A 15,859-nucleotide genomic window follows, 5' to 3' on the forward strand; every position below is an offset into this window, starting at 1 on the left:
GGGGGCTACCTTTTTTTATTTACATATTTTCTCTGTGGCTAGTGAACATTACACACACATTACTTTGACATAGCGTTACCTTCTCTGCTATGGCAAATTTTTTTTATAACTGCCACTATTACATACATAATTCATGGTTACTGGGCATTTCCAATAGGGCAGCAAAGGCATTTGACACACCATATAAAACTATGGTAGGAGCAACCTGAAAAATGTCCAAACCTTTGGGTCCTGCATTCAGACTTGTGCATGATTTAACGCACGTCACCACGGCATATGGAAACTCATGCATATTTATTTAGAATGGCACGCCAATACACAACTACAGTAGTGGACAGCTCACTCACAAAGCACATGTCATGCATTGTGGTACACTCTGTAAAAAAGTGGTCATGCCCATTTTTAAGTATGTCCAAAATGAATGAATGTGATTTTGCAAAATGGAGTTTTATTAACATGGTTCACAGCGAAGTTTTCCTTTTAAAATTAGTGTTTTTGTTTGTTGGTTTTGAATTTATACCTGAGACAGAGTTCCAGCCAAAAATTAAAAAATGAATAGCCCATTAAAAGATTACATTTTTGCTGTAATACTCACCTTCAATCTGGAACTATCCAATTCAGTAATTCTTTTCATCCACTAGATTTCCTAAGTCTTCTGGGTTAAATGATTACCAGCCTCACTGAACCCACTTTCTCTGAATCAAGGCTGCCATGGACCCATCCCCTGGGGGCTGCATCATCACAAAGACTAGGCTTACTGCACAGCAATCACACACCATTACCACAGTGCAGCGGTAAGGATCACCACCTCTCACTGGCAGCAGAGAAGTAAAAGGCCCAGCGACGTTATCCTTTTCTCCTCCAATCACAGAATATCTTGTATTCTTTAAAAAAAAATACAAGACATTATGTGAATGGAGGATAGTGAAGATGGGAGGGTGATTTAAACGGAGCGTTGTACAGCTCGGGTCACATCTCTTCATCTCCTCAGTGCCCGGAAGCTGGGCGTTCTGTGCTTGGGAGGGCGTGCTACAAGGTAAGATTTATACTTTGCACCTCCCTCCGCTCGTAATGCCCAGCTTTTTAATGATAATTTACACACCCTCTGCAATGTGTAAATCATCATTCTGCATGTATTGCGGCTTTAGGGAGACTTGTTGTCAGATTAAAATGGGCTGCCTTTCCTGATCTCCTTCTAAAAGTGCTAGAGTTCGACTCTCGTCACACACCCAACATAAGCATGGAAGGAGTCGGTAGTCCATAGTTGTTCTGGGTCAGTGCCTAAAAAAAGTCCTGGAGCCTTTGGATCAGCACAACAGCCAGTCAACTTACATTAGCAAAAAGAAAGTCAGCAATGGCAGCCTACATATTATATCAATAGGTTTATTGTTGTAGCCACTTCAAATATATGATCTCTTGGACTAATGTTTTGAAACATTGCTGGTAAAATTCTCTGCAATATAACGGCTTTGTTCTTTGATTTGTAAATAATATGTGTTTAGTTTCATAGCAATTTTTAAAACAAAATCAGGAGGCTCAGACATTGCGCTGAACTGGAGCACTTATTGGCAGTTGTACTAAATGGCAGTCCTCAGAATGACATGCAGCTAGCAGCTTTGTTGTGTAAGTAAGCCAAACCACTATATTTACTAAGCTGTCGATATGAATGGGAAGACCCTGTGTCTTGATGGGTTCTGGCTGTCTGAACTGCTTTTGCTTTTTGCAGTAGGCTTTTAATAGTTCCTTTCTTGAGCATATGTCTAGTTAAGTGATACAGACAGTTTGGGATTCAGAGTTTATTTAATGCGGAGGCTTGGAAAGGACTTTTTTCCTTAGATTTTATCTCTGGGAATGCTATTCAAGTGATCTTGTCATATGTTTATAACTGTCAGGCAGATAGGTAAACAGCAATGAATGCAGTTATGTATTCTTTACAAATCATTAAATGTATTTTAAAATGCTACTAGTGTAAGTAATTTAATTTGACTTAAAGCCCAACTCCACTCAAAATCTATTTACCTACCATCCCTCCTTGCCATCCCATTCTACCCTCTAACCCAGAGGTGGGCAAACTCCAGCCCTCCAGCTGTGGTTTATTAACTACAAATTCCATCCTGCATCTGTCTCTGGGAGTCATGTCTGTGGTTGTGAGAATCCTGCAATGCCTCATGGGATTTGTAGTTCCACAACAGCTGGAGGGCTGGGGTTTGCCCACCCCTGACCTAACTTATCCTGACAGGTGTTTTTTTTGTTGTTACCATTTGAAACAAATTACACTTTTTTGAGTTCCCTCATCCAAGTCCCTCACTGAGCTGTTTTCTCTTGTGGGGACCACAAATCTAGCGCCATGCAGTAAACCTTGTGAGCTAGTCCCCTTGACTCTACTCAATCCTCTGGATCCTAAGAGGAGACCCCTCTGGTGAACAGTGAATGCAAATTGTTCATGTCACACAGGCAGTGACATGGACAGTGAAGGGCCCACCGCAGGAAGTAAACAGAGAGAAGACTGTAGTGCTGGATGATTACTTGATCGTGAGTTAAGGTAAGTGAACAACTGGACTTTTTTTTTTACAGCCAAGTGATTAGTGAGAAGGGGGTAGGAGGAAGGCTGGGAGGATTTTTATCTTCAGCCTCGAGTTGGTCTTTAATTTTAGCAGCATTTAATTCATATTGCAGCAGCACTCGGATTGGGAAGAAAGAGAAAAAACAATCAGGCTCGCTTATACACTAAGAAAGAACTTGTTGATGGGACAGAGGATTCTGGTGATCTTATCAATCTGCTGGTGCTCTTTTATTGTCCATTCACGGGCTGGGGGCATGGAGGTGACCTTAAAATGCTTGGAACATTCATTCAACTTTCTTATGGTTAGCGGGGTCTTTCCGATGGTTCTTTTCAACATTGGTGATGAGGAATATTGAAGGAGCAGCTGAACAATCGAAATTCTAACAGTGAATGTGATTTTCGTTTGGGAAAAATGGTACATATTGTAATATGCATGTGCTAGGCACAAAAGAAACCTGTTTAATACGTTAGGAATTTTATTTAAGTAGCAACATTTTTAGAGATTTTGTACTAAATTAGTTGACTGAATGATGCCAAGATCGAAAGCTTCGACAAATGATTTCGAATGAACCCTCAAACTAAATTCTAACAGTGTATGGTCAGCCTTAGTACAGAAAAGTCAGGTCTCTAGCCTGTCTGCGCTGTCTGATAAATGCAAATAGATAAGAGCCTTCATTTGGATTAGTCTAGGTTCAGTAATGGTATGTACCCAAAAAATTAGGTCTGCTGCCTACCTGAATATACTGAATGACCAGGCTTTTCCATCAATTGATTTTTTCTTCCCTGATGGCAGGGGGAAATTTCAAGATGACAATGCAAGAATTCATCAGGGTCAAACTGTGAAAGAGTGGTTCAGGGAGCATGAGACATAATTTTCACACATGGATTGGCCACCATAGCATCCAGACCTTAACCCCATTGAGAATCTTTAGAATGTGCTAGATAAGACTTTGCGTCTCTCCCATCATCACTACAAGATCTTGGTGAAAAATGAATGCAACCCTGGATGGAAATAAATGTTGTGATTGCATTAAGTTATTGAAATTATGCCAATTTGTTGTATTGGAACTATTTTATTTTGACACGGCAGTAGGATCATATAATGCTCAGATTACAACAACAAATCTGCTTTTATCAGTTTATCCTAAACAATGGATGATTACTGTTGTTCTTTAGGGTTACAGCTCTTTGCATATCACTCATTCCCTTGGTAAAAGGGGACCTGAAAAATGTTTGCATTATGATCATCTCTTTTGTTAGTTCAAATGATATGACATATGGTGCATCAAGATCTTAAGAACCTAATCATGGTGCCATATAATATTGATTATTATACAGCGTTCATTATTGGGTCAGAGACATTTCATCTAATGATTTGTCTATTAGCAGGAGGCCAGGATAAAATAAAAGGTTTAAAAAAATCTTCGCACAGTACTCATGCCCTTTTCCTGTTGTCAGAGAAAACCATTATGATCTAGTGATGGCCCTGCTATTGTGTGCGCAACTCCTTCTTCTTTATTGACTTTCTTTTTTCCCATAATTCAACTGAAAGTCCATGACGAGAGGTGGTATTTCCCTAAATGTGAATTTTATGTTTACTGTTGATGAATAAAATAAACATGCAGAATTATTATATGATTTTAATGAAAATATAAATTATAGTATTCTTGCTAATGGAGTTGCTATTCAACCCTGTTAAATGTGCTTAATTGACTTAGCTGGATTCTCCAGAAGAATATATGCAGAATCATGGTGGGCCCAGTTACACTCCTAGGTTGTAAGCTGATAGGATATGTAATGGTCACAGCATGGTTCAGAAGATAACGTTGCTGAGTTCTAGAGGCTTTTAATCAGCCAGTGGGAGTTCTAACACTAGAAATGTGTAAATATTGTGATTACAAAAGGGTGAGTATACTTTTTGGCTGTGCCATACATGAGATACATCACCTCCTTAAATTACCCCTGGAAAAAAAAAAATAAAAAAAATATATACTTTTAAAAAAAAATATATATATTTGGCATGACTCTACTTTCTAATGCTATTAAAACAGAATTAAATGGTAATAACATAAATATATGTAGCATGTTTTGCAGGTGCTAAAGATAATGCCTCATGAAGGAAATATGTAGGCTGCTAGTGCTGTTTTCTTTTATAATACTAGTTATGCAGCTATCATGCTGATCCTTTTACTTCAGTAGTTCCCTAAAATACTGGACAGGACCAAGTGTGCAGATCAGGAGTTCTGATTATGCTGTGACTTTACTGGTTCTAGACAACCAGTCAACTAGCATTTTCAGAAGAAGATCAGAAATGGTAGCCCACATGTTGTTCTTACAAACTTCTGATTCCAAGTTTGGTTTAACTTCTTTGTGGTTCACACTTATTGGTTCTTGGATCACCTCCCTGCTTGTTTAGGGTGATTGTGCTTATTAGAGATGAGTCTGGTCTTGGTGCAAACCCAATTAGCCTGGGTTCACCCAAGCCCACTCAAAACTGTGACCACCACTCCTCCTCCTGTCCCAATCAACTGAATGGGCCTGGGGAGGGGTGTGGCATTCACACTTTTGAGCAAGCTTGGGTGAACTCAGGCGAACATGGACTCACCAGCACAGCATTATCGCCATCATCAAGAAGCCTTTATTGATGTTAATCAATCATGCTATCATAAAAATATAGCAATGTTTAGAGACCACGCAGGGCCTTTTCATCAGGCAATGTGATGTTATCAGGGACCTTGCGTGATTGCATTGCCTTACGAACAGACACTGTGTGGTCACTAAATGTTGCTTTATTTTGAATAAATATAATTTATATTATTATTATTATATTATATATTATGTGAGAATATAATTATTCTGCTAGCAAAACATATATATTTCAAAAGTGTATTTAGCTTTTTGCCTGAAGCTCCGGTGGCATGTTATGAAATTTACAGGGCTATTCACAAAAGGGTGAAGAGTTTGGAGAAAGCAGGAGACGGGAACAATCTAGGACAACCTAGCTGAACTGGAGAAATTCTACAATTCAGCTCACTTCCCAGTTCAGCTACGTTGTCCTAGATTGTTCACTTCTCCTGCCTTCTCCAAACTCTTCACCCTTTTGTGAATAGCCCTGTTAGTTTTTGCAGTCTGACTTTTCTATACTAGAGGGCAGTAATGTGTATAGTAAGCTGTCAACATTGATGGATTGGATTCCAACACATTTCCTTAATCTGTCTACACCTTTTTGAGTATTTGTAGTGTTCCCTTTTTAATTCAACTGTTTCCTCTAATGCTTCACTTGACTTGTTAGTCACAGCTGTGACACACTGGTACAAAGGGTATATATGGGCCAAGCCGGGTTGCTCGTCTAAGATCGGGTGTGTTCGCCGGAATGCTCGGCTGATGTCTCGGTCGTTGGGTTCGGTTGGGTTCGGCTAATGGTTCGGCTGCTTTCGCGGGCTGTACGGACTTTTGTGAATAGCCTGTACAGCACCCCCTCGGTTCTCCTGAACCGAAGGGGTCCTGGTGCCGAAGCTAGCCGAAGGATCGGCCGAAGCTACGGCCAGATCCTTCGGCAGCTTTGTGAATAGACCCCAAAGTCTGTTATGGCAGTTTGACAAGTAAATACACATTTGAAATGTCACAGGGCAATAAAGAACATGGTCAGAACATGTTGCAGGTAAAACCCCACTGTAAAATGCTAGTGTTGTTTTTTGCAGCAAACTTGTCACTTTCCAGCTGGTACTAGTCAATTATTATTAGCTACAGGTGAGTTACTGTGAAATGTATGTTACAAAAATGGTCCCCCTGAATCAAGACTAAAGGTGCCCATACACCTTACGACCATCGCAAGACTTTTGTCTTGCGATGGTCGTAAGCTTATTAAAAGCTCGTACGATTTGCTCATCTTGGACAGGCAGATCATACTTGCGATCATCGAAAGCCTGCCCCCCTGAGGGGCGTGCTTCCGATGACCGCAATGCAGAATGGGCAGTGTGCGCATGCGCACACCGGCCCGTTCCACAGATGTCGAACGAGCAGGCTAGAAACCCGCCGACAATCGTACGATTCTCGGCGGGTTTTCGAGCATGCTGGTTCGACAAAAGACGTGTGACCGTACAGTAGAAACGGTTGCACGTCTTCGCTCACACTGCTCGATTCTTGTACGATCGCGGGATTTCCCGCGATTCTCGTACCAGAATCGAGCAGTGTATGGGCACCTTAAGAGGAACGTATTTGTGTTGATTATAACAACCATTTAGTTTGTCGTTCTCCACTCTTTTTAAACATGACCACAAATGTTTTTTGTAAGGTGCTGGTCTATCTTTTATACATATTCAGTGTAAAGTAGCTGGCCTGATTTTAAAATCTATGAATCACTTTTTAAAACTCAAATAATGCACCTTACTAAAGCATGTGTGTCCATGCATCACTTGGGCCCAGACAAGCACACCATATGCTTACGGCATTTACTGTGCACCCACGATGTGCATGCATGCATGTGCACAGGCTGCAATATACTTATGAAATTTACTAACAAGTGTGTGTTTTCTTTTGGAGTGTAAGCTCATGCATCCAAATGTACATCAGCTAAGCAACGTTGCCAACATTTCAAAAAAATTCCAGGCCACGTGTTGTGGCTGCTGGTGGGTTGAAGGTGGCAAAAACCCTATATAACCCTGTATAATAAAACGAGTTAGGAGGCATTACACTATAACGCATTTTGAATCAGTTGCCCGCCCAGTCCTACTTGAAGCAATGTAAGTTCCCTGGAGCACCATCTAGTATTTCCTGATGAGCGACACGGATTTACATTTGCTTGGTTCCAGAACCATCTCAGTTTTACCACTCATGAGCAGTAACCCTCAGCCAGCCTCATGTTGTGATCCCAGGATACAGCCCTTGCAGGACAACTGAATAGAAATTGGGACTGTTTGGGAAAGTCCAGGGGAGTTGGTAAGTATGCTTATACTTACCACATCACCCCTCCCCACCCTTAGCCACCTTATAGTCACTACATCACCCCTCCACCCTCAACGGCCATAAAGTAACAGCAACACCCCCCATTCTCAGCAACCTTATTAACACCATGTCTAAACCCCTCCCCACCCTTAGCAGCCTTTTCGACACCACATCACCACTCCCCTTAGCAGCCATATAGTCACTACATCACCCCCAATTGCCCAGCTTCTTTGTTATAGAACACTGCCAACATGAAAAGTCGTTTAGATCAGTGGTTCTCAACCTGTATAACCTCAGGGCCCACATTTGTCCTTGGTCAGTAAGTCGCGACCCAACACAATGGAATGCCCGGCAATGCAGAACCGCATGTTCCGGTGCAATCAAACTATGGGCAGGAGGTGTGTTTAGGGTGCCATTTAAATGAATTGCAACGCAGCACACCACCAGCAATTCCCCTACCAGAATGAACAGTAGGTGCAATTGCGTGGTGGTTGTAGCCATAAGGGCACACAAGGGAGATGTAAGCAATGCATGTATGGATGGAGCTCCCTCACGGCCATACCCCCAGCCCACCCCACCCCAAGCTGACACTCAGCAGCGGGCAGCATATTTTAAATGGCTGCTCGGCAGGAGAACTGACAGTGCTGCACTATGGGGGAGGCTGAGAAAACTCTCTCCTAGTGCAGTGGAATGCATGCCGCGACCCACTGAACATGGGGTCGCGACCCACCTTTGGGTCACGACCCACCAGTTGAGAACCACTGGTTTAGATCAGCCTTGTGAACTTGCAGAACTGCAACTTCCATAATGTGCGAGCAGCTCTAAGATGAAACCGGAGATACGTGAATAGTGTTTACTGTGCTCTCACATAAAGGCAGAGCTCTATCAGCTTCTAGCTTCTCTGGGGGTTTAGTGACTCCACGCAGAACGCCCACCATGTTCTCCTTGCAGCATTGTGCTAACCATCACTGCAAGAATGTAGATGTCAGCAATTACGGAGTGTGTCATTCTCTCCTTCCTCCCAGGATATCTCTGAAGAAGCGGACCACATGGCCGCTGTCACCAATTTCCAAGAGATCCACAATTCTGCAAGAATCACCTAGACTCTGAAAAATATACTGCAGCCAGGAATATCCTCATGTATCAAGTGCGAATGAGCCCCACTCTTCCCTCAGTTGGTCCCGGGGTTACCGTTAGCAGTAAATCTTTTTTGGTTTCAATTATGCTAATCGATGAAGCATGTCACATGTGTTCAATAGCCAACATTTTGGAACCATGAAGGGTTCCTTCATCAGGGCAGACAAAGTGACGGTCACTACGTCTGCCCTGATGAAGGAACCCTGCGTGGTTCCGAAACGTTGGCTATTGAAACACAAGTGACATGCTTCATCAATAAAAAGAAAACTTTGGATTTATTTCATCCCTTGAGTGCTGGTGATCATCATTGCTGTTTACTCTGCAAACCAGTGGTAAAATTTTTTGTAATTCAAATCATATTATTTTGGATAAAAACCAACACTGTACCATATGATAGTTTAATATTCATGCATCTCTGGACAGCAATGAAAAAAAGTCCTGTGTGCTCAGCATCATATCCACTTTTACCGTATTAGCTTGCCTTTCCTCCACAGATTAACACTTTTCACCTCTGGGCTCCGATTCAACAGCATAAAAACTTACAACAGCCAGCGTACAGCTTGTTTGTTTTTCCAAACGTCACTGTGTCCCAGCTTATATCTATGCATCTTCAATGTAGCAACTGGTTTGTTTATGCAAATATGACTAATGCATTAGTGTAAACTAAATATTAGTAGAGATGGTTGAATAGTGTGATTTGAAGGACAGTTCTGACCTGTCAAAAAAACTTCGCTACTGCTTTACTAACTGGTTCTGATCATGTTTCAGACTTTATTAGCATTTTAGCTAAAACACAAAAAGACTGTATGTGGATTAAAGGCCAGCTACAGCAAGCACTGTGAGTTCAGCAAGGGAAAGTTGAGTGTAAATGATATTTTAAGCCCACATTCCTCCAAGCAGGAGCTGAATGTCCCAGTTCAGGAGCTTCTGAACCCAGCAATCTGTCCCTAATCACCGATCAGATTTAAATTACATACAATTTTGCACTCACATTTTAATGTAGCTCCAATAATCCCTTAATGCTGGAGTTTCTCTTTAAACAGGATCTGTCAGTAGTGAAATGCTACTCACGTATCCCACTGAGATCCCCCTACCTATGCTCAGCTTTAAGAAAACAAATATACTCACAAACCATAAAGTTCCAGTGATCTTCACCATGTGATCTCCCAAAAACACATAACCACTTCTTCAAATGTACATTTGCTTATAGGCTTTCCACTGGAACAAATAGAAACTGTGTTCTACTTGGAAGCATCATGGTTAAAATCACCATAACCACAAAGTTCACCTATGTATGTCCTATTTGCCAAATACTAAACACGGAAGGGGGGTGGCTTTGAAGGCAAACTTAAATATCTGTGGAGAGACTCACACATTCAGCCAAAAAGTTACCATTTTATTTTGTTCATAATAGCATGCAAAATATTAAAAATGTTATTTTAATAACAAAAGGTTAGTGTTGGTTCTTCCAGGAAAATTTACACATGCGAAGACTCAGGTTGAGTAGTCCTTTTCTAACTGACTTCTTATAAAGTTTCTGTCTTTTACCTGCGTGGGTGGCTCAATGCCATCTTTCATCAAATGAACAAAGATCTTTAATTTTAACAGAATATTTAACGTGGTTTTAGGTATCATGTTCAGGTCACAAATTCTGTGAGTTTCTGATTTTAATTAGTCAAGGAATGCAAGTTAGAATTTGACCTCAAAGTGACCTATCTTGCTTGTAATACCATGTAATCAGTTACATGGAGGCCCACATATGACTTTAGATCTTTTCTTCAGTAGTTATTTAATTGGGACATGAGTTGCCTATTGAAGCGTTTGACATGTGAGAAAGATGTTGATGTTGTCAATATAGAGTCAGCTGGTTTCAAAGACATTTCTTGGTTCACACAAAGGCCTCACATAACGAGGGAAATTTGGTGACTGTACTGATAAATGTAAGTCATAACCTTTAGTTGTTGGATTTATAAAGTGCACAGAAACATGGGTGTTTTCAGATTCATATGAAACAAAGCACCTGTAATGGTAGGGTGAAATTAGGGATAAGTCCTTTCTAAACTGGTATTAGGGACCTTGCATGCAGATATGTGGAAGTTACCTGCAAAAAAAATACCAAAGCAGCTGGGTGAACATTCGGTTGAGTTATGCAAGTTTTTCCTTCGGAATATAGTGCTTAAGCAGTCTATCAGATCATGTTTCACTTTACCTCAACTACTAAAGTGGTTGTATCACTTAATGTATTGATAAGTAGAGTGGCACAGGCTCCTCAGATGCATTGCTTGCAGTCCCAGGGCATAGCTTACAGTTGATTGCATTTTACAAATAGATTGCATATCTGCCAGACACAGGATCTATAACACAGTCAAAATGGCTTTCATTGTTATAACGTGCTTGAACACCGGTTTACACAACATAAGCAGACCACTAGTGTGGTTGTAACTACATCTCCTTTCTAACATTTCATGCTATATAGTATGTAGTGGTTTAGTGGGATTAACTTTGGAGCCTCAGTTACTCTGTGATGTTGACTCTTAATAAAGAGCTTTCTTCTCTTTTGCCTTATTTAATTACCTAGGCAACACTACTCATGAAATAATCTATCACCCCATAATATTTTACTTCTTGATCCCCAGCTGTCTTTAATCAACTGGTTCTTTAGATTCAAAACTCGTTGACATTTTAATGCACTGAGTTAGCCGTATGATGCTAAAGTGGAAAATAGTGGGTTACACAAATGTTATTTTTTTCTTGGTTTAGTTATCGGTTTACAAAATATGACATTCTATGTAACGTAATTTAATGAAATTACTTCAAAATGAAAACAGTTTGGATAATTGCACCTATGTTTAATAAGGAATGCTTCTTACATGTTAGCAATATATAGTTTTGATGTTGTTGACATTCCATGACTGCTTCATAAAGACTGCAAACAGCATGTAAACTACTCACAGTTACAGAAAGAAAGTGATGTAACACTATAAAGTATGCAAATAGTATTGGCCTTATTTAGTAAAGAGCTCTTATTCCTACATTGCTTGTTCTCAAGTGCATTAACCCATAGTTGTGACATAGATTTGACAGTGCTGAATGCACAACAATACAAGGTTTATTCTGATGCTGATTTTTATATTATATTATATATTTGTATATGTACTTACTTTATGGCATCTTTATACTCTGCATACAGTATGGGCATGATGTAGGACATATATGCACAGTAAATTAAAAATACTGCAGAGTGCCCATTGGTGCCAATAAGTAAAATGCAGAAGTGCATGTTGGTACCATGGTGGCAAGTGCAGAAGTGCATGTTGGTGCTGTGGTGACATGTGCAGGAGTACATATCAGAGCAGTGGCAGAAAGTGCAGAATTGCAAAGTGGTACAGTCACAACAAAAGCAGACATGCACATTGGTTTTGTGGAGTGAGTGCCAAAGTGGTTGTCAGTACAGTTGTGGCTGATGCAGAATCCGGCATTGTGTGTTGGTTAGGGCTGCAACAACTAATCGACATAATCGATTATAATCGATTATTGAAAAAGTTGTCAACTTTTTCAATAATCGATTAATCGGCTTAACCCCCCCCCCCCACGCCGCCCCTCCTCCCCGCCTCACATTTCCTGCCCATCCACGATCGGCAAGGCACGCGGGGAGATGTAGTAAGGAGGAGCAAGGGCGGGGGGATGACAGCAGCTGATAGACAGGTCCAATCTCAGAAGCAAGTTGCTGGAAGACTGGTCAGGTAAGCCTGCACTTTCCCACACATGGTGCTCTATAATGTATTGCTGGGATTTGTATTTCTCTGGTACATTGTACTGTACATTATACATAGGAATACAAATACCAGCAATGCATTATACACTGTATGTATAATGTATTGCTGGGATTTGTTGTACTCCTCTATAGCTGGTGATATTCTGCATTGCGCTGTATAGAGGACTACAAGTCCCAGCAATAATACATTATACAGCGCAATGCGGAATACCACCAGCTATAGAGGACTACAACAAATCCCAGCAATAGTACATTATAAAGTGGTACAATGCTAAATACCACCAGCTATAGAGGACTACAAAACCCAGCAATAGTACATTATACAGCGCAATGCAGAATGCCACCAGCTATTATGTACTATTGCTGGGATTTGTTGTATTCCTCTATAGCTGGTGGTGTTCTGCATTGCGCTGTATGATGTGCTTTTGCTGGGTTTTGTAGTCCTCTATAGCCGGTGCCATTCTGCATTCATTGCTGTATAATTTTACACTTTCCATTTCACTATATTGCACACCACACTATCTTTTTTTTCTTTTTTACTTCCACCGCTCCAAGCTTGCTCCTGTGATGGACTACAACCTCAATACAAACTAGTAGTCCTATCACTGGAGCCATTTTTTAAACTTTATTTTATTGTTTATCCGATTAACCGATTAATCGAACTTAATAATCGGCTAACTAATCGATTTTGAAAATAATCGTTAGCCGCAGCTCTAGTGTTGGTGCAGTGGAAGTAAGTGGGGGATTGTGTGTCATTAAAGAGGCGAAGAGTTTACAGGGTGTTATGCATTTTATTGTTACTTCTACTGAAATGGGAAGTAGGTAAATGGCAAAGAAGAGAGCTTATTTTGTACCAGAGAATACCATACCTATGAGTGCATAATTTTTGTGGACTTACATTGCCATGGGCTAGTACTTGAGCAAGCTTCTGAGGGTCTTTTTTTACTAGAATGCACTTACATTTCTCTTTCTTCTCTCTGTCTTACATGCAGACACATACACTCCCCTCTTTATTAGGTGCACCACACTTATTAAAGCCCCATTTTACTTTCAGTATAAATCTGTTGAATACATTTTGGTGCATCTAAATAAAAGGTGTGCAAACTCTTACAATTCATTTTGTTTAGAAAACAGTCACAGAGTAAGCAGGCTGCAGAGAAGGACCCTTTCTATTTAGGAGCAGTGGTCTCTCTGCAGAGTTCCCACACACCACCTGCTGAGTAAGAGTTAAGCTGGCCATACAGTGTTTTTTTTTTCATTAAACCCATGGGCTGAACGAAAAAGAAATAGAATAGATTCCTCCTCAACAGTTACAAGCTTTTATCAAGGAATCCCCGCTCATTCCTTTGTCGATGACTACTGACCATTGGCTGCTGGCTCTGTTCATTCAAAGATTTTACCACTGGCTCATTTGATTAGCTGATGGAGGGATACTGGCTAAAAGGGTGCTGACAGCTGCACCCGTTATGTGAAATTCGCAAAAAGTATGGCCAGCTTTAGAGCCCTCAAATTAGAAAAGTTAATTCTCCCTGCTGACTGGAGAGCTTTTACTCTGACACAGCAGGGGGCATGTTAACCTCTTTAGAGAGACCACTGCTTCCACACAGCAAGTGTCCTTCTCTACAGCATGCTGGTAGGGGGCACATTTTCTACTCAAGCTGTGGCTGCTTTCTAAAGAAAACAAAGACTTTGCACAACTTTAATTTTGTTGTACCTGGAATGTATTTAGCTGATTTGAACTGAAAGGTCAGTTGGGTTGTAATGTTTTGAATTATGGAAATACTTAAAGATTCATGGAAACCATGGCTTTTCATCTGACTTAGCATTTTGTGTAAAAATGTTAGGTATTAGAAGTGATATATATGTATATATTTTGTTTCTAAAAAATATTCCTTACAAATGGAGAAATATGATAAAACTGCATTCCTAAGTTCATTTAATATATCATGAAAGACATACCTAAAATGTGTTCAGGATGATGAATAAGCTCACAAACATAAGGTGTGTCTGTAACATGTGCTTTCCTGTCAGCTGAGCAATTTATCTTTCACAAGCTTCCCAAGTTCTGCCTAGACTGTATTAAATCAGAGCTATATCTGCTGGATTTCCACCCATTTCTGCTAAGCAGCCTTAGCAATAATATATTGTCTTTTGAATGTTTGGCTTTTTAGTGTCAGTTTGCACGTGGAAAACCGACCTTCTCTAAGTTAGACTTCGAACATGTTTTATTAATCATTCACAAGCAAAAGCTTATTGTGTCAGCATGATGCATTTGGCACAGAGCTCAGAGTTTCGCCACCTTCACAAAAGTCTTCATTTGCCAAAAAGAACAGGAATGGTAAAAAGGGGCTGCTGAGCCAGCTTTTATTCGTTGCCCTTGGTGGTTTGCTGTTGTTGCAATTTAATACAATGAATAAACAGAATATGAATTATTATTTATTATAACATCATGGGTGAACAACTTGAGAACAGAAAGTTAAACTTCCAAAGTACGTGTGAATGTTTACGATATGCAGATGCAGTTCCTGTGCTGAAACAAAGCTTCCATACAGTAGTTTTCACCCTGGGCTTCGTTTAACAGAGTATATGAGCTGTCCATTTTCCCCAGGGTCACCAACTAGATTGTACCCTTCATTTTGCCGGGCACAACATTAAATAAAAATGGGGTATCTGATTTGTGGTGTGTGCAGCACATACATTTCTTATTGCAGGCCGATTAATAAGGTCAGGTCTGTGGTCATTGTAACCAGTTTTTGGATTTTTAATTGTAGAATGTACATACATTTGAAATGCAGGTCTTTCTTAGCATAAAACAACCGAGTGATAGAGTCTGTTTCAGATTTGATCATACATGTGATGTACTATAGATGTTAATGCATGCCTAGATGAGATCAACACACAGCTGTAACTACTGCCAATGTATTGCCACATCCAGAGGAGGCCAACACATGCATACTTTGGCTCTTGACCAGTAAAATTGGAAACAGAACAAGTTTGACATAAGGTGGCCACACAAGGACAGATCTCTAGCTAAGAATGATGGGCAAGGAGAGATCTTTACATTTTCTTTTGGATCTCCACAGCTTTTTCAGCCTCAACAAATATTTGATATATTATGGTGAGACCATTCCAAAATTAAATTTACTATGAATCCTGTCAAGTTAGCCCCTGGTTTCTTATGTGTCTGGGATACTCCAACAATACGATCTGCCTGCAATAATTCCTGACATTATTGCAATCTGCTTGGGGAGTTTTCGGTGTTCTTTCCTACCTTTTTGTGTTCAGCTCCTCCTGTTGCACTCTCCGTGAAATAAAATAAAAACATTGCAACAGGGAAAGTGGGAATCCCTCATAATGACCAGTGCACCGCATGTATGCAATGCTGGAAACACAAGTGAGTTCACCAATAGAGTCCCTATATAAGAAGATATAAGAAGTGG

The sequence above is a fragment of the Nanorana parkeri genome, unplaced genomic scaffold (genome assembly GCF_000935625.1).
Source record: "Nanorana parkeri isolate BGI_ZX_2015 unplaced genomic scaffold, ASM93562v1 scaffold162, whole genome shotgun sequence".
Lineage (NCBI taxonomy): Eukaryota > Metazoa > Chordata > Amphibia > Anura > Dicroglossidae > Nanorana > Nanorana parkeri.